At 38.7% G+C, this 24,986-nt stretch overlaps 1 pseudogene; it reads left to right on the forward strand.

The window, feature by feature from the left end:
* The window catches only part of LOC148006609 (uncharacterized), a 2,902,548-nt pseudogene that overhangs the window by 1,494,898 nt on the left and 1,382,664 nt on the right, over positions 1-24,986 (forward strand).

The following is a 24,986-nucleotide window of genomic DNA, read 5'->3' on the forward strand; positions in this document are numbered from 1 at the left end:
ACCCCCAGTAGCTGGGAGAAGGGTTATTTAAAGGAAGAAGTCACAACCCAAGGGGGCAGGGATGGTGTCATTGGAAAATGTGGAGAATACCAGTGAAAAATCATGAGGAGAAGCTTCCCATCTCTCAAGATTGCTTTTGAGATTGTAATCTAACTTTATTTTCAGCTGGTTCCTGGAAGAAGCTTCCTCTTCTCTTAGATAGGATCACCTATCTAAGGGCCTTAAGCCCTTTTATCTGGATCCTGGGAGAGCAGGCTTAAGAAATGTGACCTCTTACTTACAGGCAGAGAGCTGGAATTTAAGGTATTTATGGCTCCTTAGGGGTGAGGTAGCATTTTTAAGCTTCTGACTTTTTGGCTGCATTTTTTATTCTTTCACATGCATGCAAGTGTACGTGTGGAGATAACAGAATGACCTCAGATGTGGACACTGATTTCTTTGGTATTTGAGGCAGATATACTACAGGCCAGCTAACCAGTAAACTTGAAATTAGATTCTCTTCTCTCTACCTCCTATTTATCTTAGCATTATTGTTATAGGCATGAGTATGATGGTGTCTGATTTAATGTGGGCTTTGAACTCAAGCTTTCATCTTGTCTAGTAAAGAAACACAGGACACTTGCCCCCATCTCTGCTCATCAAATCCTGTACTCTCCTGTCCCTGAAAAGAGTCAAAGAAGTTAGTATTCTCTTCCTCCACCCCACGACCCCCTGTGTGGAGCCAGAGCAATGCCTCTGCTTTTGAAGAGGGCAGACAAAAGGAAGCCTATCTTAATTACTATATAGTGACACTCAATTTATAGCAATTAGAACCCAAGCTTAAGGCAGGGGTAGGATGAGGTTGGGGCAGGTGTCAGGTTAGCTGGAAAAGAAGCCTATTCTATTTAAAAACGAAGTAAAAGTATCCAAAGCCTGAGGGCACAATAGCTACAACTTCTCCCAGCAAGTGTGAAAACGTGCTGAAGAGAGTTTGTCCTGTAGCCATGAAGCCTAGGCAGATCAGAAACATAGAGGGTTAAAAAGGCTTGGCCAGGTCTGCCATTACAAAACTAGTGCTGGGATAAAAACAACACAATACACAAAATAAAAGCCATAGGCAGCTAAACTTGTAGGGCATTAAACTTAAAATTGGTAAAACAAAGTCCTTTGAGAGATGTTTTGAGATTAAAAACAAAAAATGTTTTCTATATTTGGGATGAGGGAAAGCGCAATGACACAGGGTATCTGGATTTCATATGATCTTGCTTTGTTTATAATCATGCAAATGGCTATATTTCAATCATTATAGTTCTCTATATCCTCTTTGGGAGAAATCAGAATAAGGAAGCTGTGGGAGATTGAGAAATTAAATACTAGATTAAAGATCATAAAACAGAGGTTGAAAGCATCTTTAAATCAAAACAGGAAACCCTCAGAAGAATACAATCTGTAATTTACTATAGTAAAATCAAAAAATGTAGTTCCATTTAGAATGGTTCCACGGGAGCTTGAGAAATTAGGATGGCAGCTCATAGGCATATAATATATTGAAATAAGAATACAGATTCTGCTTATTAATCCTAAATAAAAGCAATGCCATACAATAGGTTGTGTTTTAATTTTATTTGGAAAATTTGATACAGTGTAACATTGGTAAATGTTACAATGGCTTTCTGCCTTCGGTTCTGAGGAGGATAATGCTGAGATTACACATTTCTTAGAAATGAAGGCTATCTTAGATATACCTTTACAGATTAAAACTGATGATGGTTAGCAATAGAGGTTCATTAAAATACAATTTCATGGGCATTATGGCATGAAGCCTATTCCAGATAAAGTTTACAATCCTACAGGTTAAGCCTTTATAAAAAGGCCTAACAATGTTTCATTGTTGAAATAAGCTATAAATAGAAGTCCTTCAAAAGTACCAAACACTCAGAGAATATGGCATTTAAACATAATTTTATTAATTTAAGAACTTTGTTGATACTGAAACTGAAAGATACCTGTTTGATATTAGTGTAGCCATTTCTTTTTTTTTTTTTCTCTCCATCTTTATTAACTTGGGTATTTCTTATTTACATTTCAATTGTCATTCCCTTTCTTGGTTTCTGGGCCAACATCCCATAACTCCTCCTAATCCCCTTCTATATGGTGTTCCCCTCCCCATCTCCCAGCCATTACCACCCCCCCCCCAACAATCACTTTACCTGTGGGTTCTATCTTGGCAGGACCAAGGGCTTCCCCTTCCACTGATGCTCTTACAAGTCTATTCATTGCTACCTATGTGGTTGGAGGCCAGGTTCAGTCCATGTATAGTCTTTGGGTAGTGGCTTAGTCCCTGGAATCTCTGGTTGGTTGGCATTGTTGTTCATATGGGGTCATGAGCCCCTTCAAGCTCTTCCAGTCATTCTCTGATTCCTTCAATGGGGGTCCCGTTCTCAGTTCAGTGGTTTACTGCTGACATTCGCCTATGTATTTGACATACTATGGCTGTGTCTCTCAGGAGAGATGTACATCCGGTTCCTGTCAGTCTGCACTTCTTTGCCTCATCCATCCTATCTAGTTTGGTGGCTGTATATGTATGGGCAACATGTAGGGCAGGCTCAGAATGGGTGTTCCTTCAGTCTCTATTCTAAACTTTGCCTGCCAAGGGTATTCTTGTTCCCCTTTTAAGGAGTGAAGTATTCGCATTTGGCCATCCTTCTTGAATTCATGTCTTCTGTGCATCTAGGGTAGGTAATTCGAGCATTTGGGCTAATATTGATGTATCAATGAGTACATACCATGTGTGTTTTTCTGTGATTGGCTTACCTCACTCAGGATGATATATTCCAGTTCCATCCCTTTGCTATGAATTTCATAAAGTCATTGTTGTTGTTTTTTTTAATTTATTTAATACGTAATAATAATTCTTTGGTTTCCGGGTAAACATCCCCCTCCCCCCTCACCTTCCTTAAGGGTGTTCCCCTCCCAACCATCCCCCATTGCCGCCCTCCCCCCAACAGTCTAGTTCACTGGGGGTTCAGTCTTAGCAGGACCCAGGGCTTCCCTTTCCACTGGTGCTCTTACTAGGATATTCATTGCTACCTATGAGGTCAGAGTCCAGGATCAGTCCATGCATAGTCTTTAGGTAGTGGCTTAGTCCCTGGAAGCTCTGGTTGCTTGGCATTGTTGTACATATGGGGTCTCGAGCCCCTTCAAGCTCTTCCAGTTTTTCTCTGATTCCTTCAACGGGGGTCCTATTCTCAGTTTAGTGGTTTTCTGCTGGCATTCGCCTCTGTATTTGCTGTATTCTGGCTGTGTCTCTCAGGAGAGATCTACATCCAGCTCCTGTCGGTCTGCACTTCTTTGCTTCATCCATCTTGTCTAATTGGGTGGCTGTATATGTATGGGCCACATGTGGGGCAGGCTCTGAATGGGAGTTCCTTCAGTCTCTGTTTTAATCTTTGCCTCTCTCTTCCCTGCCAAGGGTATTCTTGTTCCCCTTTTAGAGAAGGAGTGAAGCATTCACATTTTGATCATCCGTCTCGAGTTTCATTTGTTCTAGGCATCTAGGGTAATTCAAGCATTTGGGCTAATAGCCACTTATCAGTGAGTGCATACCATGTATGTCTTTCTGTGTTTGGGTTAGCTCACTCAGGATGATATTTTCCAGTTCCAACCATTTGCCTACGAATTTCATAAAGCCGTTGTTTTTGATAGCTGAGTAATATTCCATTGTGTAGATGTACCACATTTTCTGTATCCATTCCTCTGTTGAAGGGCATCTGGGTTCTTTCCAGCTTCTGGCTATTATAAATAAGGCTGCGATGAACATAGTGGAGCACGTGTCTTTTTTATATTTTGGGGCATCTTTTGGGTATATGCCCAAGAGAGGTATAGCTGGATCCTCAGGCAGTTCAATGTCCAATTTTCTGAGGAACCTCCAGACTGATTTCCAGAATGGTTGTACCAGTCTGCAATCCCACCAACAATGGAGGAGTGTTCCTCTTTCTCCGCATCCTCGCCAGCATCTGCTGTCACCTGAGTTTTTGATCTTAGCCATTCTCACTGGTGTGAGGTGAAATCTCAGGGTTGTTTTGATTTGCATTTCCCTTATGACTAAAGATGTTGAACATTTCTTTAGGTGTTTCTCAGCCATTTGGCATTCCTCAGCTGTGAATTCTTTGTTTAGCTCTGAACCCCATTTTTTAATAGGGTTATTTGTCTCCCTGCGGTCTAACTTCTTGAGTTCTTTGTATATTTTGGATATAAGGCCTCTATCTGTTGTAGGATTGGTAAAGATCTTTTCCCAATCTGTTGGTTGCCGATTTGTCCTAACCACGGTGTCCTTTGCCTTACAGAAGCTTTGCAGTTTTATGAGATCCCATTTGTCGATTCTTGATCTTAGAGCATAAGCCATTGGTGTTTTGTTCAGGAAATTTTTTCCAGTGCCCATGTGTTCCAGATGCTTCCCTAGTTTTTCTTCTATAAGTTTGAGTGTATCAGGTTTGATGTGGAGGTCCTTGATCCACTTGGACTTAAGCTTTGTACAGGGTGATAAGCATGGATCAATCTGCATTCTTCTACATGTTGACCTCCAGTTGAACCAGCACCATTTGCTGAAAATGCTATCTTTTTTCCATTGGATGGTTTTGGCTCCATTGTCAAAAATCAAGTGACCATAGGTGTGTGGGTTCATTTCTGGGTCTTCAATTCTATTCCATTGGTCTATCTGTCTGTCTCTGTACCAATACCATGCAGTTTTTATCACTATTGCTCTGTAATACTGCTTGAGTTCAGGGATAGTGATTCCCCCTGAAGTCCTTTTATTGCTGAGGATAGTTTTAGCTATCCTGGGTTTTTTGTTATTCCAGATGAATTTGCAAATTGTTCTATCTAACTCTTTGAAGAATTGGATTGGTATTTTGATGGGGATTGCATTGAATCTGTAGATCGCTTTTGGTAAAATGGCCATTTTTACTATATTAATCCTGCCAATCCATGAGCATGGGAGATCTTTCCATCTTCTGAGATCTTCTTCAATTTCTTTCTTCAGTGTCTTGAAGTTCTTATTGTACAGATCTTTTACTTGCTTGGTTAACATCACACCGAGGTACTTTATATTATTTGGGTCTATTATGAAGGGTGTCGTTTCCCTCATTTCTTTCTCGGCTTGTTTCTCTTTTGTGTACAGGAAGGCTACTGATTTATTTGAGTTAATTTTATACCCAGCCACTTTGCTGAAGTTGTTTATCAGCTTTAGTAGTTCTCTGGTGGAACTTTTGGGATCACTTAAATAAACTATCATATCATCTGCAAAGAGTGATATTTTGACTTCTTCTTTTCCGATCTGTATCCCCTTGACCTCCTTTTGTTGTCTGATTGCTCTGGCTAGAACTTCAAGAACTATATTGAATAAGTAGGGAGAGAGTGGGCAGCCTTGTCTAGTCCCTGATTTTAGTGGGATTGCTTCAAGTTTCTCTCCATTTTGTTTAATACTAGCTACTGGTTTACTGTATATGGCTTTTACTATGTTTAGGTATGGGCCTTGAATTCCTATTCTTTCCAGGACTTTTATCATAAAGGGGTGTTGAATTTTGTCAAATGCTTTCTCAGCATCTAATGAAATGATCATGTGGTTTTGTTCTTTCAGTTTGTTTATATAATGGATCACGTTGATGGTTTTCCGTTTATTAAACCATCCCTGCATGCCTGGGATGAAGCCTACTTGATCATGGTGGATGATTGTTTTGATGTGCTCTTGGATTCGGTTTGCCAGAATTTTATTGAGTATTTTTGCGTCGATATTCATAAGGGAAAGTTGTCTGAAGTTCTCTTTCTTTGTTGGGTCTTTGTGTGGTTTAGGTATAAGAGTAATTGTGGCTTCGTAGAAGGAATTCGGGAGTGATCCATCTGTTTCAATTTTGTGGAATAGTTTGGATAATATTGGTATGAGGTCTTCTATGAAGGTCTGATAGAATTCTGCACTAAACCCGTCTGTACCTGGGCTCCTTTTGGTTGGGAGACCTTTAATGACTGCTTCTATTTCCTTAGGAGTTATGGGGTTGTTTAACTGGTTTATCTGTTTCTGATTTAACTTCGGTACCTGATCTTTGTCTAGGAAATTGTCCATTTCCTGTAGATTTTCAAGTTTTGTTGAATATAGGCTTTTATAGTAAGATCTGATGATTTTTTGAATTTCCTCTGAATCTGCAGTTATGTCTCCCTTTTCATTTCTGATTTTGTTAATTTGGAAACACTCTCTGGGTCCTCTCGTTAGTCCGGCTAAGGGTTTATCTATCTTGTTGATTTTCTCAAAGAACCAACTTTTGGTTCTGTTGATTCTTTCTATGGTCCTTTTTGTTTCTATTTGGTTGATTTCAGTTCTGAGTTTGATTATTTCCTGCCTTCTACTCCTCCTGGGTGTATTTGCTTCTTTTTGTTCTAGAGCTTTTAGGTGTGCTGTCAAGCTGCTAACATATGCTGTTTCCTGTTTCTTTCTGCAGGCACTCAGCGCTATGAGTTTTCCTCTTAGCACAGCTTTCATTGTGTCCCATAAGTTTGGGTATGTTGTACCTTCATTTTCATTAAATTCTAAAAAGTTTTTAATTTCTTTCTTTATTTCTTCCTTGACTAGGTTATCATTGAGTAGAGCATTGTTCAATTTCCACGTATATGTGGGCATTCTTCCCTTATTTTTATTGAAGACCAGTTTTAGGCCGTGGTGGTCTGATAGGATGCATGGGATTATTTCTATCTTTCTGTACCTGTTGAGGCCCGTTTTTTGACCAAATATATGGTCAATTTTGGAGAAAGTACCAGTAGGAGCTGAGAAGAAGGTATATCCTTTTGCTTTAGGATAGAATGTTCTATAAATATCTGTTAAGTCCATTTGCCTCATGACTTCTCTTAGTCTGTCTACGTCTCTGTGTAATTTCTGTTTCCATGATCTGTCCATTGATGAGAGTGGGGTGTTGAAATCTCCCACTATTATTGTGTGAGGTGCAATGTGTGTTTTGAGCTTTAGTAAGGTTTCTTTTACGTATGTAGGTGCCCTTATATTTGGGGCATAGATATTTAGGATTGAGAGTTCATCTTGGAGATTTTTCCTTTGATGAATATGAAGTGTCCTTCCTTATCTTTTTTGATGACTTTTAATTGAAAATTGATTTTATTTGATATTAGAATGGCTACTCCAGCTTGCTTCTTCTGACCATTTGCTTGGAAAGTTGTTTTCTAGCCTTTCACCCTGAGGTAGTGTCTGTCTTTGTCTCTGAGGTGTGTTTCCTGTAGGCAGCAGAATGCAGGGTCCTCGTTGCGTATCCAGTTTGTTAATCTATGTCTTTTTATTGGGGAGTTGAGGCCATTGATGTTGAGAGATATTAAGGAATAGTGATTAATGCTTCCTGTTATATTCATATTTGGATTTGAGGTTATGTTTGTGTGCTTTTCTTCTCTTTGTTTTGTTGCCAAGACGATTAGTTTCTTGCTTCTTCTAGGGTATAGCTTGCCTCCTTATGTTGGGCTTTACCCTTTATTATCCTTTGTAGTGCTGGATTTGTAGAAAGATATTGTGTAAATTTGCTTTTGTCATGGAATATCTTGGTTTCTCCATCTATGTTAATTGAGAGTTTGAGAGTAACCTGGGCTGGCACTTGTGTTCTCTTAGGGTCTGTATGACATCTGTCCAGGATCTTCTGGCCTTCATAGTTTCTGGCGAAGGTCTGGTGTGATTCTGATAGGTCTGCCTTTATATGTTACTTGACCTTTTTCCCTTACTGCTTTTAATATTCTTTCTTTATTTTGTGCGTTTGGAGTTTTGACTATTATGTGACAGGAGAAGTTTCTTTTCTGGTCCAATCTATTTGGAGTTCTGTAGGCTTCTTGTATGCCTATGGATATCTCTTTTTTTAGGTTAGGGAAGTTTCCTTCTATGATTTTGTTGAAGATATTTACTGGTGCTTTGAGCTGGGAGTCTTCACTCTCTTCTACACCTATTATCCTTAGGTTTGATCTTCTCATTGAGTCCTGGATTTCCTGTATGTTTTGGACCAGTAGCTTTTTCCTCTTTACATTATCTTTGACAGTTGAGTCAATGATTTCTAGGGAATCTTCTGCTCCCGAGATTCTCTCTTCCATCTCTTGTATTCTGTTGGTGAGGCTTCTATCTACAGCTCCTTGTCTCTTCTTTTGATTTTCTATATCCAGGGTTGTTTCCATTTGTTCTTTCTTGATTGCTTCTATTTCCATTTTTAATTCCTTCAACTGTTTGATTGTGTTTTCCTGGAATTCTTTCAGGCATTTTTGCGATTCTTCTCTGTAGGCTTCTACTTGTTCTCTAAGGGAGTTCTTCACGTCTTTCTTGAAGGCCTCTAACATCATGATCAAATATGATTTTGAAACTAGATCTTGCTTTTCTGGTGTGTTTGGATATTCCATGTTTATTTTGGTGGGAGAATTGGGCTCCGATGATGCCATGTAGTCTTGGTTTCTGTTGCTTGGGTTCCTGCGCTTGCCTCCTGCCATCAGATTATCTCTAGTGTTACTTTGTTCTGCTATTTCTGACAGTAGCTAGACTGTCCTATAAGCCTGTGTGTCAGGAGTGCTGTAGACCTGTTTTCCTGTTTTCTTTCAGCCAGTTATGGGGACAGAGTGTTCTGCTTTCGGGCTTGTAGTTTTTCCTCTCTATAGGTCTTTAGCTGTTCCTGTGGGCCTGTGTCTTGAGTTCACCAGGCAGGTCACTTGCAGGGGAAAAGTTGGTCCTACCTGAGGTTCCGAGGCTCAAGTGTGCTCGTGGGGTACTGCCTAAGTCCTCTCCGCGGCAGCAGCAACCGAGGAGATCTGCGCCGCTCTTTCTGGGAGCCTCCGTGCACCAGGGTTCCAGATGGCGTTTGGTGTTTTCCTCTGGCGTCTGGATGTGCGCAGAGTGCAGTCTCTTCTCAAAGTCATTGTTTTTAATAGCTGAGTAGTATTCCATTTTGTAGATATCCCACATTTTATATATCCATTCGTCTGTGGAAGGGTATCTGGGTTCTTTCCAGCTTCTGGTTATAATAAATAAGGCTGCTATGAATATAGTGGAGCACATGTCTTTGTTATATGTTGGGGCATCTTTTGGGTACATGCCCAAGAGAGGTATAGTTGGGTCCTCAGGTAGTTTCCAATTTTCTGAGGAACCTCCAGACTGATCTCCAAATGGTTGTACCAGTCTGCAATCCCACCAACAATGGAGGAGTGTTCCTCTTCCTCCACACCCTTGCCAGCATCTGCTCTCACTTGAGTTTTTGATCTTCGCCATTCTCACTGGTGTGAGGTGGAATCTCAGGGTTGTTTTGATTTGCATTTCCCTTATGACTAAAGATGTTGAACATTTCTTTAGGTGTTTCTCATTCATTCGGCATTCCTCAGCTGTGAATTCTTTGTTTAGCTCTGAACCCCATTTTTTAATAGGTTTATTTGTCTCCCTGTGGTCTAACTTCTTGAGTTCTTTGTATGTTTTGGATATAAGCCCTCTACCGGTTGTAGGATTGGTATACATATTTTCCCTATCTGTTGGTTGAATTTTTGTCCTTACAACACTGACCTTTGCCTTACAGAAGCCTTGCAGTTTTATTAGATCCCATTTGTCGATTCTTGATCTTAGAGCATAAGCCATTGGTGTTTTATTCAGGAAATTTTCTCCAGTGCCCATGTGTTCAAGATTTTTCCCCACTTTTTCTTCTATTAGTTTGAGTGTATCTGGTTTGATGTGGAGGTCCTTGATCCACTTGGACTTAAGCTTTGTCCAGGGTGATAAGAAAGGATCAGGTGCAGCCATTTGTTAAGAATGAGAATCTTTAAAGCTGTACCTTGCTTAGAGCCTAGACGTTAGACAATAGACCAGAAAGTACAGAAAGCACATCTTGGCAGTTACCCAATCATAAAACAGATGGTATAGATCATATTTACTGCAGGGCAATTACAAGGCAAGAAAGATCTCCAGGAAGCTGACTGACCACTATAGATTGTGCTGCAGGATGAAAAACATATATCAAGTTAGATGTCCTTGGTACTGACATAGTTGTGCTGACATAGCTATAGCCTTGTCCTGGGAACACCAGGTGAGAAACATCTGCCAAGTAAGATATCCTTGGTCTTTGTCCTGGGAACCCCAGGATGGAAAAACATATATCAAGTCAGACATCCTTGGTACTGAAATGGCTGAATTGATATGGTTGCATCCCTTTCTCAGAAACTCCAGAACAAGAACATCTGCCTAGTCAGATATCCTTGGCACCACAATAGCTGAGCTAATGAAACTGTGTAACCTTAAATGATTGTATAAGCTGTATATTTCTGCTGGTCTGGGCTCTTCACATTCCTCTTGTGTGAGGACCGTGTCAAGCCCCAGTGCACTGGTATCCCAAAGTAAACCTCTTGTTTTTCCATCAAGACTGAGTCCCACATGTTTGTGGGGTGGTGGGTTTCTTCAGGATTGGAGCAAGAGTCTCCTCGGTCTGAGGGTCTTTCAAAACATATCAGATCCCAGCTATACCTCATTGAACTTAGAAGAAGAAGATGATGAGCTCCAAAGAAACTCCATTTAGAGCTGTCTTCATTTGTGGCAAGCTAGCCTCTGGGCAAAGAAAGTGCCCTAACTTAATCGGCAGACAGAATGCCATCCAGAAAAGAAAACAAAACAAAATGAAAACAAATGCATTGAACTTGATTGCCAAGCTTTGCCAATACAGGGTAAGCAAATCCTTCGTAATTCCTTCTCCACATAAGGTTTGTCAGATACTTTGAACAAGAGAGCTGAAGACAGTGCTCCAATGTCTTAGAATACTTTGAAGTGGTCTCAACAGCCAACTGTCTGCCATTTTTAAAACTTTGAAAGTGTTTGTCTGCACTTCCTATTTAATCAGGAAATATTTCTTCTTAGTTGTCTTTTGGGGTTGAATACAAGATAATCATAGTCTCAATAAAAGCTTAATTTGGTATATTTAAGAGGATTTATTAGACCTAAAAAGATGGTTTTAGGTTGTTAATGCAAGTTAGGATAAAATGTGATTTAGATCCAGAACTCTGAACTCACCAGGACAGGCTAGATAGTAGGATATTTTTCTTAATTACCACATACTATGGACTTGACATTGTAAATATATATCACCCCTTATAACTATTATAATTTTTATAATTTTATTCAATTTATATTTGAAAAGAGACATTTATTGTACTTCAAATGGGGATTATTGAGAGAATATCTAATATCGATATGACTATGGCACTTGTTAATAATAAATCTGACGGCTTATTATTTAGGTGGTAAATAAGAAGTGGGAAATCTGGGAGAAATCATAATTCTGAAATAGAATGCGGCAGGAGATTCACCTTGGAAGAAGTGAGGAGAGAGACACACAGTACCTGAACATGGTTAAGTGGGCATGTTACAGAATGTAGGTTAAAATAAGTCAGTTATTCTAAATTGTGATCTAGTTAGAGAAGAGCCTCACTATATAGTCAAGGTATTTGTAAATATATCTTGAGTCTGAGTCTTAGTTCTCGGAGCATGGCACTGTGTGGAAGAACTGGATCAAACTGCTACATTATATTGTTCATGAGTTTTAAGCCAAGCTAAGTTTACAGGGTATATTGTCTAAGCACATACTCAAATAATAAATTATAGAGGCCATAAGTTGTCAAAAGTTATGATTTTTGTAGTAGAATCATCCCTCATATTTGAGTTGAGGTCTTGCAGTTGATTTGGTAGACTAACCTGAAATTGATTAAATGAATGTATTTGAATTTAATTGATAAATTATTGATATTTATGTCCATGGAAATGGTTGAAGGGATAACTTTCTATGGTAAACTGTAGAAAAACACAGAATACATGTCATTACAGTGGATTTAAACTTTTTTTCCCCAGATTTCAAGTTGTATTAAAAAGCTTACAGTAATAAAAAACAGCATATTATTGAAATAATAGACACATTGGTCAATGTATAGAATTGAAGACTCAGATCCAGATGCAATTCCATACAGGTAAAAACACCTTGTTTTTCACAAAGCAAACAAAATTACACACTGGGGAAATGGTCAGCATCTTGACAGACAGATGGTGTGAATAGCAGCATACAGAGAAATGAAAATAGATCCATATCTCTCACCCAGAACACAACTCAACTCCAAATGGATCAAGGAACGCACTCAAATCACTGAAAGACCAAAAGCCCTGAACCTGACCTCTTTTTTTCTTTTTTCCTTTTCCTTTTTTTTTTTTTTTTGACTCCGATTTGTGAATCCAAAATTCAGTTTAACAGACTGGATGTTTTCCTATCCTGAGTCTCACTGGTCACAGAGCTTCCCACAATGCCTTCTCCCACCACCTCCCACCAGCAGCTGCACAGATGTTGGCTGACCTGCTTGGTGGACACCAGGATACATCCTCAATTTTCCCTCTGCACATCAAAATGTGAAAGTTCACGGCCTGTAGCTTTCCTGCCATAGATGTCCAAGTGGAAAGACATTTCTCCCATTCTGTCAGGATGCTGGAGGAGTTGTGAGTGTCTATGCGGCTCATTTCTCCTGTCCTGTCAGGATGCTGGAGGTGTTGTGGGTGCCTATGCGGCTCATTTGTTTGTTTTCTGTGATTTTCCTTTGCGTGTTTGCTTTCTGAGATAAGGTGTTACAAAGCTCAGCCTGGCCTCAAACACACTGATATAGCCAAAGATGACCTTGAGCACTTTGCTCCTCCTGCTTCCACCCAATCTTTGCTTTGGATACTATGGAGATGGCCCAGATTGGGATCCTTCTCTCTCAAGTGTTCTTAGCTCACCTGCCCAGGGCTGGAGTTTGCCAGACAGTTGCTCCTGCAACCTCAGTGTTAGTCTGCTCACCAGGAGGCTGCATTAGATAACTTGATCACTTTTCTTTCATCAGGGTTGTTATTAGTTCTTTAAAATCTGTTCGAGTCTCAGCCTGATTGTTCTCCTGTGAGCTGACTTTTTAAAACATCAAAAAACAAAAACAAAACAATACAAATAAACAAAAACCTTAGAGTTTTACATTTCTCTAGGCCTTAAATGAGTATCCCCAAATACCAGCACTTTCATAGCTTTTAATCTCATCAGAGTCCTCATGAGCTCTCACCTTTCTCTGCTATTGAAGGCAGACTGGAAGAACCAGGGAGTAGTCTGAATGAATGTCACAGAGTCACTGTATGCAATGCTCCCTACTCTGCAGAAGGTTAGCTGCCACTTCTATGGAAATCATTGGAAGCACTGGGTGGCACATAAATAATTAAGGGGTGACTTTTAATTAAGGCTTTGTAGTGAAAACGGCTTTGTGCAACATTAAGAGCTTTTGAATAACTTTGATGCTCTCTTTTCAACCTGAACTTGTCATCCCTGGAAACTGCACAAATAGTGACTTTTAACAGCTTTGGTCTTTTGATGATAGCAGAGACTCACTTCTTTCTTGTGAATGAATGCTTTGTGAAAAGGTAGCAATCTGTTGAGGTGGCCAGCACTTCTCGTTTCAGGGAGATGATGCTATTCGTTATTCTTCTCATTGCTGTGACAACATATTCGACTAAATCAACTTATCCATGGTTTGTTTGTAGTGGCCAGTTAGGACACCGGACTCATGGAGGAGGGGAAGGCAGGGCAGTCAGAGCAGCTCTGACTATGGTGACAGGAGCCTGAGGCAGCTTACTCTGGTTCTCTCTGTCTGCTCTGGATTTCTGTTACAAGATGTGATCTTGCAGCTTTTCGTCATGCTTTGATACTTCCTAGCCATGATGAAGTCTTCTCCCTCTGGAACTAGATAAGACAAATTATTCTGTAATTATCCATCCCTTATGAGATATTCAGAGCTACCTGTGGGCTATTTAAAGCCACACAGAATCTGATTCATCTTTGTCTTCCTCCATCTTCCTTCCATCCTCTGTGAATTTAAACTTTACAATCAATGGTTGCACTCAATGGTCTCAACACAACATTGGTTGAATGTATAAGGGAGGGAAACAGGGTGTGTCTGTGTTTGCGTGCGTGCACATGCGTGGTGTTTAAGCTCTTTCTTGTGTTGTTTCTTTTCAGCTATTTTGGGGACTGTGTAAACGTTAATAGCTTTTCTTACACAGTTTGTCAAAAACAAATTTAAGCAAAGATTCCTCTTGTAATAAAGATGCTCATGCTATTTTCAGTGAAAGATTTAATAATGCCTCAGGTCATAATTGAAAGTATACTATATAAGAAGTGGAGAGATCACTTGGTAGTTGACAGTGCTTGCAGCTTTTCACTGGGCTCTAGTTCAGTTTGTAGCAAACACACTTAGTGGATAGCAACAGTTTGTAACTTCAACTGTGAAAAATCCAATGCCTCCTTTTGAACTTTTTCAGCAACGGCTCTCATCTGTCCACATCCATATATATGTATCCATAAATGTAAAAAAAATAAAACTTTTAAAACTTGTTTCATACAAATATTAAATAAATTAAACTTATTTTTGTCTCTGGTACATATCCTGAGTACTCTGAAATCTCAAATATTATAATTGCTGAAATTGGCTTAATGATCATTAGCTCACTAACAACACTGATGTCAGATAGGATCTCCAAAAGAAACCTAGACATTTTTCAGTAGCCAATTCTCACAGATATGCAACTAGCATGTATGTAAACTATTTGATAAGTAAGTTCAGACTGTAACTTTACGAGTTTCAGGAAAACCAATTTATTTAACTGTGCTTATAAAATATAATAATCAGCTCTGTATAATCCAGTGGTGTTTTCTTAGAGAAAAATCAGAACTTTGTCTCTTTATTATCAAGTCGTGTGTGTGTGTGTGTGTGTGTGTGTGTGCGTGTGCGTGTGTGTGTGTGTGTGTGTGTGTGTGTGTGTGTGTGTTCAAATGCCATAATTCCCTTGTCTTGTGTTGGTTCTTCAGAAAATTGCTAATGATGAGATTTTCTAAGTAGGTTAACAGTTCTATAAAGTTATTCATAGTGTTCTTCTAAATTTATTAAACATGTATTCCTGAAAAATCCTACCATTTATAAAACAGATGAGTGTACATTCGTGGACATAGAGGAAGTATATGACCTCCCTAGGCTTGTCAATTTGACATTACTTAGATTCATCCAAAAAAGACATCTCAATGAAATAATCTGTCTTCAACATCCTGTCTGTAAGAGACTGCTTTGCTAATTGATTTAGAAAGACTCAGTCTATTATTGGTGACACCAATCCCTCTGAAGGTTCACTCATGATGTATTATAATGTTGTTAAGTATGAGCCTGAGCAAACCAGATTGAGTCCCCAAGCAGCCTGCCTCCATTGTTACTGTTTTCAGAGCCCACTTCAACCTTCCCCTAAATGATGGGGTTTGCCCACATATACGTGGAAATTGAACAATGCTCTACTCAATGATAACCTGGTCAAGGAAGAAATAAAGAAAGAAATTAAAAACTTTTTAGAATTTAATGAAAATGAAGGTACAACATACCCAAACTTATGGGACACAATGAAAGCTGTGCTAAGAGGAAAACTCATAGCGCTGAGTGCCTGCAGAAAGAAACAGGAAAGAGCATATGTCAGCAGCTTGACAGCACACCTAAAAGCTCTAGAACAAAAAGAAGCAAATACACCCAGGAGGAGTAGAAGGCAGGAAATAATCAAACTCAGAACTGAAATCAACCAAGTAGAAACAAGAAGGACCATAGAAAGAATCAACAGAACCAAAAGTTGGTTCTTTGAGAAAATCAACAAGATAGATAAACCCTTAGCCAGACTAACGAGAGGACACAGAGAGTGCGTCCAAATTAACAAAATCAGAAATGAAAAGGGAGACATAACTACAGATTCAGAGGAAATTCAAAAAATCATCAGATCTTACTATAAAAACCTATATTCAACAAAACTTGAAAATCTTCAGGAAATGGACAATTTCCTAGACAGATACCAGGTATCGAAGTTAAATCAGGAACAGATAAACCAGTTAAACAACCCCATAACTCCTAAGGAAATAGAAGCAGTCATTAAAGGTCTCCCAACCAAAAAGAGCCCAGGTCCAGACGGGTTTAGTGCAGAATTCTATCAAACCTTCATAGAAGACCTTATACCAATATTGTCCAAACTATTCCACAAAATTGAAACAGATGGAGCCCTACCGAATTCCTTCTATGAAGCCACAATTACTCTTATACCTAAACCACACAAAGACCCAACAAGAAAGAGAACTTCAGACCAATTTCCCTTATGAATATCGACGCAAAAATACTCAATAAAATTCTGGCAAACCGAATTCAAGAGCACATCAAAACAATCATCCACCATGATCAAGTAGGCTTCATCCCAGGCATGCAGGGATGGTTTAATATAAGGAAAACCATCAACGTGATCCATCATATAAACAAACTGAAAGAACAGAACCACATGATCATTTCATTAGATGCTGAGAAAGCATTTGACAAAATTCAACACCCCTTCATGATAAAAGTCCTGGAAAGAATAGGTATTCAAGGCCCATACCTAAACATAGTAAAAGCCATATACAGCAAACCAGTTGCTAACATTAAACTAAATGGAGAGAAACTTGAAGCAATCCCACTAAAATCAGGGACTAGACAAGGCTGCCCACTCTCTCCCTACTTATTCAATATAGTTCTTGAAGTTCTAGCCAGAGCAATCAGACAACAAAAGGAGATCAAGGGGATACAGATCAGAAAAGAAGAGGTCAAAATATCACTATTTGCAGATGACATGATAGTATATTTAAGTGATCCCAAAAGTTCCACCAGAGAACTACTAAAGCTGATAAACAACTTCAGCAAAGTGGCTGGGTATAAAATTAACTCAAATAAATCAGTTGCCTTCCTCTATACAAAAGAGAAACAAGCCGAGAAAGAAATTAGGGAAACGACACCCTTCATAATAGACCCAAATAATATAAAGTACCTCGGTGTGACTTTAACCAAGCAAGTAAAAGATCTGTACAATAAGAACTTCAAGACACTGAGGAAAGAAATTGAAGAAGACCTCAGAAGATGGAAAGATCTCCCATGCTCATGGATTGGCAGGATTAATATAGTAAAAATGGCCATTTTACCAAAAGCAATCTACAGATTCAATGCAATCCCCATCAAAATACCAATCCAATTCTTCAAAGAGTTAGACAGAACAATTTGCAAATTCATCTGGAATAACAAAAAACCCAGGATAGCTAAAGCTATCCTCAACAATAAGAGGACTTCAGGGGGAATCACTATCCCTGAACTCAAGCAGTATTACAGAGCAATAGTGATAAAAACTGCATGGTATTGGTACAGAGACAGACAGATAGACCAATGGAATAGAATTGAAGACCCAGAAATGAACCCACACACCTATGGTCACTTGATTTTTGACAAAGGAGCCAAAACCATCCAATGGAAAAAAGATAGCATTTTCAGCAAATGGTGCTGGTTCAACTGGAGGGCAACATGTAGAAGAATGCAGATCGATCCATGCTTATCACCCTGTACAAAGCTTAAGTCCAAGTGGATCAAGGACCTCCACATCAAACCAGACACACTCAAACTAATAGAAGAAAAACTAGGGAAGCATCTGGAACACATGGGCACTGGAAAAAATTTCCTGAACAAAACACCAATGGCTTATGCTCTAAGATCAAGAATCGACAAATGGGATCTCATAAAACTGCAAAGCTTCTGTAAGGCAAAGGACACTGTGGTTAGGACAAAACGACAACCAACAGATTGGGAAAAGATCTTTACCAATCCTATAACAGATAGAGGCCTTATATCCAAAATATACAAAGAACTCAAGAAGTTAGACCGCAGGGAAACAAATAACCCTATTAAAAAATGGGTTTCAGAGCTGAACAAAGAATTCACAGCTGAAGAATGCCGAATGGCTGAGAAACACCTAAAGAAATGTTCAACATCTTTAGTCATAAGGGAAATGCAAATCAAAACAACCCTGAGATTTCACCTCACACCAGTGAGAATGGCTAAGATCAAAAACTCAGGTGACAGCAGATGCTGGCGAGGATATGGAGAAAGAGGAACACTCCTCCATTGTTGGTGGGATTGCAGACTGGTAAAACCATTCTGGAAATCAGTCTGGAGGTTCCTCAGAAAATTGGACATTGAACTGCCTGAGGATCCAGCCATACCTCTCTTGGGCATATACCCAAAAGATGCCTCAACATATAAAAGAGACACGTGCTCCACTATGTTCATCGCAGCCTTATTTATAATAGCCAGAAACTGGAAAGAACCCAGATGCCCTTCAACAGAGGAATGGATACAGAAAATGTGGTACATCTACACAATGGAATATTACTCAGCTATCAAAAACAACGAGTTTATGAAATTCGTAGGCAAATGGTTGGAACTGGAAAATATCATCCTGAGTGAGCTAACCCACTCACAGAAAGACATACATGGTATGCACTCATTGATAAGTGGCTATTAGCCCAAATGCTTGAATTACCCTAGATCCCTAGAACAAAGGAAACTCAAGACGGATGATCAAAATGTGAATGCTTCACTCCTTCTTTAAATGAGGAAAAAGAATACCCTTGGCAGGGAAGGGAGAGGCAAAGATTAAAACAGAGACTGAAGGAACACCCATTCAGAGCCTGCCCCACATGTGGCCCATACATATACAGCCACCCAATTAGACAAGATGGATGAAGCAAAGAAGTGCAGACCGACAGGAGCCGGATGTAGATCGCTCCTGAGAGACACAGCCAGAATACAGCAAATACAGAGGCGAATGCCAGCAGCAAACCACTGAACTGAGAATAGGTCCCCCGTTGAAGGAATCAGAGAAAGAACTGGAAGAGCTTGAAGGTGCTCGAGACCCCAAAAGTACAACAATGTCAAGCAACCAGAGCTTCCAGGGACTAAGCCACTACCTAAAGACTATACATGGACTGACCCTGGATTCTGTCCCCATAGGTAGCAATGAATATCCTAGTAAGAGCACCAGTGGAAGGGGAAGCCCTGGGTCCTGCTAAGACTGAACCCCCAGTGAACTAGACTATGCGGGGAGGGTGGCAATGGGGGGAGGTTTGGGAGGGGAACACCCACAAGGAAGGGGAGGGGGGAGGGTGATGTCTGTCCGGAAACCGGGAAAGGGAATAACACTTGAAATGTATATAAGAAATACTCAAGATAATAAAAAAAAATAAAATAAAAAAAAGTTTAAAATAAAAATAACTTAGGAAATACAAAAAAAAAAAAAGAATTAGACATGATGGATCACTGAATATATTTATTACATTGGCCCACTTAGAAAGTTTTAAAAAATTGTAAGGATTTTTGTAACTGAAAATGCTCCCCTTTTCTTGTGTTTGAAACGATATAAAATTCTATTATTATGGTGTTACCAAAAAAAAATAAATAAATAAAGCCTACCCAAAAATCAATTAAAAATAAACACAAAAGTAATAAGACAAAATAATACCCAAACAAACAAAATAAGACAAGGTATACACAGAGACACACAAATAATTGTAGAGGCAATAAGTGCTGCCCAACACTCCAGGGCAGGTTTTTTTTTTTTCCTTTCTAGTGAGTGAAGTTTGTATACCATCATACTCCTTTGGAGAAAATTGGTTTTCGCTTTGTCAGCAAGTTTAAATCACCAACAGCTTCTTGCCTGGGGATGAGACTTTGTATATATGTTTCCTTCTCAGTGCTAGCTTTTTAATCTGGTTTGAGCTTGCTCAGAACTTGTGCAAGCTGTCAGAGTTCCTATGACTTCATATGTGTATCTGTATGATTGTGTTTTGAAAATACGGTTTCTTTGAAGTCATCACTTACCTCTGGCTCTTTCATTCTTTCTGCCTCCTCTTCCATACAGATGCCTGATATTTTAGGTAAGGGGTATGATAAAAAAATCTCACTTATGATAGAGAGCTCAAAATTCCATCACTAACCGAACTCTATATTAGTTCCCTTCAACTGAAAGAAAGCTTCTCTTACGAAGGCAGAACATGGCACCGATCTACACCTATAACAACAGTACATTAGCAGGAGCCATTCATTTTATTGCTATGTTCCTTTAGAATAATAAAAGTATTGCTTTTCTCTAAATGTATGTGAAAATACACGCAGACAAACACACTCATATATATAAATATGTATATACACATATACATATACATATATTATCAGGTTTGTGGCTACTTTATCAGTGTCAGATATTAATTCTGTCTCACAGAGTGGGGCTCAAATACAATGTAAAAGAAAGGAGGTTGTTTATTCACACATTTATACCACTATTAAGTGAGTAAATTTTTTAACCAACTGACTGTTATAGATTATAGGGCTTATATCTAAATATTTTTTCCCTTCCAGCATCATAAACTCTAGTCAGTAGGAATGAAACATTCATCTGGGCTCTGGCTCTACTTCTCCATGTTTGACATTGTATGCTATCCTCAGCACTATACATTTATGATCATGTTATAGAGAGTAAATAATACCCAAAAGAATGGCCTGTGATGGGAGGCCATCTGATCTATGGTATCGTCTTTCATCAATGATTTAACAATATGCAAGGTATTCCTGGCCAAACGTTTTACATGGTGACATATGATATCTATTTAGAACTTCATCTTTGATGACTCCATCTATCTTCCTTTCATATAATGTGTGTGTGTGTGTGTGTGTATGTGTGTGTGTGTGTGTGTGTGTGTGTGTGTGTGTGTGTGTATGTGTAGCTTAGGAAGGTTCTACAGTGGTAGTGTCCCAAATGTATATTCAAGGGGTGTTTATAGTTTCTTGTCTTTCACAGTAGTCCCTATAATAGCCTACCACCTCATCCCTGTCCCCCTTTAATCCTCTTATTAAGGTTCCTCTTTATCTCCTTTAAATATCTTCTTCTTGAGATAAGTTTTCATAACAGAAGCTGTATCTTGAAAATTGGTTAACCTGACTATTCCTAGCACACAGGAGCTATTTCTGCTTAACTACCTTATTTTCTCACTGGTAGAATTAGACATTTTTTAGTTGTCCTCCTTTTTACATTGCATACTGCTTGACTACTTTCTTTTGTCAACTTGAAACAAACTAGGGTCATTTGGGAAGAGGAATCTTCAACTGGAAAAAAAATGTGCCCAGTGCCAACTTTGGCAGGGTCTTCTTTCTTGTCAGTTTTTCATAAGGCAGAGAAAGGAAAGAGCATTGGGAGAGGATACGACTGTTCCTTACAAGATACAGGGATAAGACTTTGTCTTATGACATATTTAGGGTTGCTGTGTAATAATAAAAAAATTTACTTATTTGAGACTAAATTACCTTGCTACTGTAGCTGAACTGCCTAGAAACTGCAAGTTTCTGGCACTTAACATCTCTTCCTAAAACAGCAAAGGATTAAGTAAATAGACTTTGTGCTATCTCAGCAGGAACTGCACAGATAGAACTTTCCACCAGCTAGTCAGAAGTTACAGGAAAAGGAGGGTACTTTGAGAAGTGATTATAATATTTATTACTAAGTTGTAAAACATTTCTTATGAAAGCTATCTAAGGGGAAAAGCAGAAAGATCCTGAATGGGAAAAGGGAAAAATTCTCTTTCGCATCTTTTTGTCCTCAGTACATATACAATTTTCAGAATACATGATCACATGTTAAAAAGTTCACCACACGTTCACACATAAAAGCAAATCATAAATGACATAGAAGTTTACAACTGAGAGTGTTTACATGCATAGCCATTAGGAGTAATTATCTAGTTAAACATCCACCACCTGTGACATGTTCACAGGTTCTTAGAGAGTTGAAAATCATAACTAAGCTATTAGTAAAGTTTTGTATAGATTAACCCAGACAATATTTTATCTTCTTTTACCTATAATAAATTGTTAGTTCCCTTTACGTGACCTTAGTTAATTGTTTTGACAATCTCTTGGAATGTGTTTTGAGTAATAGAAAGTATGGTTACTGTCTAGCAATCAATTACTTGGTGACACATGGGAGACTGACAGAATTCTCATTGCAGTTTTAACTATCAGAAAGGGATCTACTAGCAGTACTACTATTAAGAGAGCTTAATAATCACTGATATTTCAGTAATTCTTGTAGGATCATCCTTAAGAATTAAGAAGTCATCTATTTGTCTATATAGAATCACTGCAAGAGAGTACATCTTCGTAGATCTGCAGCTATCTGCTCAAAGGGGGTGGGCTAGTACCTAATGATTGCTATATATGTTTAATAATAACAAGAAACATATATTAATATCAGGAATCTTTCCTAAAATGAATTCTCTTGGGCTTCGCCTATAAAGCAAAACTGTTGCAGACTATAATCTGAAGCATACCTCCTACTATGATTCTGACAAAAATGTTTCCAAAAGACTGGTTCCTGGGTCTTTTCCTTGTAAAGAATGAGTATTGGAGTTAGGAATATTGTGGGGCCTCACCTTGGCAGTTTGTTTTGGGTTGTAGAAGATAGCAGGCTGAGAATGACATGGATAACAAAGAATTAAGCAGTGTTTCTTCGTGGCAGCTTTGGTTTCTATCTTCAAGTTTCTGCCTTCACTTTCCCTTATGATGATCTAATCTTAAGACAAAGTGTTTCTGTATTAAGTTGTAATTGGTTATGATGTTTTATCCTAGTAATAGAAATCAAGCTGCAGCACATGGTTTCTGGTGCTCAAACTCAGGTCTTGATGTAGTGTGGCAAGCCCTTTGTTGACTAAACCATCTTTTCAGCATCAACCCTTAATATTTCTAAAAGATAGTATTTTCAGTGTAAACAAAGTGCAGCTTTCCATAAGGATATATCATAGGTCTGAAATTTTAATTAAAGGAACCTGGATATAACAAAACAACACACACTTTAGCAAAATCTCTCCTGGTCAACTGCCATTACACTGAGTGTGCATCTGTGAATTTGCAAGACAAAACAGTTGTCAAGGAGGTGTGGTATAGTGATTAGCATGCCAAACAAATTAGAAAGGGAAGGAGCAAAATGCTTGACTGGTTTGTTAGCTAAAATTAATTTGCATGGGGATTTTGTACATGACATACAGTGTCTTTACCTGTGAAAATTGAACAAATAGACAGAGCTGTGATATGAATGTGTGTGTGTGTGTGTGTGTGTGTGTGTGTCTCAAATATCTTGAGTCACAGCTCCTCCTCCACATGTCTTGTACATTAGATGAATTGTTCATTATTATTTTTCTGGCAAGGAAGAAAGAAAAAACTCAGTGTGGCAGCACACAGCTGTACTTCCAGCATTCAAGAAGTAAGGACGCAAAGAACAGAAATTCAAGGTCATTTTCAATTACACAGTAAAATTAAAACCAGCATAATGTTCATGAGATGCTGCCTCAAAAATTTAAAGCTAGAAAATGTTGTGCTTTAGGAAGTGGATGGGGGCTGGAGATAAACTTCAGAACAATGCATCCCTAGCATGTACAAGGCACTGATATACATTCTTCTATAACTTAACCAGATATAATGACTTGAGCTGTTCATCCCAGGTATCAGGATAAGATTTTATCATACATAAGGAATTTGAGGCTTGCCTTTCCCTAGATCTTCTAAGAAAGGGCAAGTGTGTGTGTGTGTGTGTGTGTGTGTGTGTGTGTGTGTGTGTGAGAGAGAGAGAGAGAGAGAGAGAGAGAGAGAGAGAGAGAGAACAAGAAGAGGAGGAGGGGAGGAGGGAGGCGGAGGAAGAGGAAGAATGAAGAAGGAGGAGGAGAAGAAAAAGAAGAAGAAGAGGAAGAGGAAGAATTAGAGGAAGAGGAAGAAGAAGAAATGAGGAAGAGGAAGAGGAAGAAGGAGAAGAAGAGGAAAAGTCATGTGGAGTTTCATAGAATATGTATTCTATTAGGTTTTAGATAAGCAACTGTTTTCAGTAGAGGCATTCTTTTCAGTTATATTTTGAATACTAATTGATAACAGACTTGCTGTGAAAGAACAGCATCAAGAAGAGAGTCCAAATAACAATTGCTATCATGTATGGTTATTAGTTTGACATAGTTCCCACTACGACTATTGCATGATCAATTTAATTTTCTCCTCACAATGAACAGAAGAGGAATGTTACATCTCTAAGAATAAGTAGATTTTCACAGTGTTATATCTTTTAGACATCCACAGATGAAACACAGGTCTGTCAGGAACCAACTATGTTGATCACCATGTTACCTTGCAGCATTAGCTAGAGTATGCTTTGCTCAGTTTGGTCTTCTCCTTTTAGATATCATTTCCAGTTCTTTCTATACTGAAATGGCCAGTGAATGCAGTAATATTTCAAATCACCGCTTCAGTTAGATCAGGTATCTGGAATCAGTCAGATGGATCAAGAGAAAAGGGACAACATTGATTGCTGACACTGCAGTGCATCGGGAGGAAATCCTCAGTCTGACAGAGAAGATCAGTCATTTCAACTACTTGTACCCAGAGTGTTGAACTAGCAAAATTTCTGACCTTTTAGTTTATTTTTTCACAGGACACCTTTGTAAACATGTCAGTTAGAGAAATGCTTGTTGGCTGTTTAAGCCTTATCTGTGTAGATACAGTATGTCTAAACTTTTATTTCTGCTTGAACTTACTATTTCCAGAAGCCCAAATCATGTCATGGTACAAAAAAAGAAATGAATTAACAATTTGAAGTAACATTTTAAATCAGTTGGAAACATTCTAGATTATGATTATCAAAACATTGATTTCTGTTTAGGAGGAGACATTTGAAATTATGAAAAGTAAATAGAAATGGCCACATTCTAAAAGCTCTTAGTCGACATGGGGTAGGTTTTATTATCAGACCTTAGAAATTCCAAATCCTGACTGTAAATATAATTTACCAAGTTTACAGAGAGTGAAAACAGCAGTCTTCAGAATTACTCAGAAGTGATGATAAGAGTGTGGGAAAGAATTTTCTGCAGAAAGAAGAGAATTCAAATTTCTGTGCCCATACTTTAAAACAGTCATGGTTGTATACAGCTATAACTCCAGTGCTATGATGACAGGGAAAGAATTTCTGGAGCTTGTGCACAGCAAGACAGCATCAGTATAAG

This window comes from Rattus norvegicus, chromosome 2, assembly GCF_021556685.1.
Source record: "Rattus norvegicus strain SHRSP/BbbUtx chromosome 2, alternate assembly SHRSP_T2T, whole genome shotgun sequence".
Taxonomy (NCBI): Eukaryota; Metazoa; Chordata; class Mammalia; order Rodentia; family Muridae; genus Rattus; species Rattus norvegicus.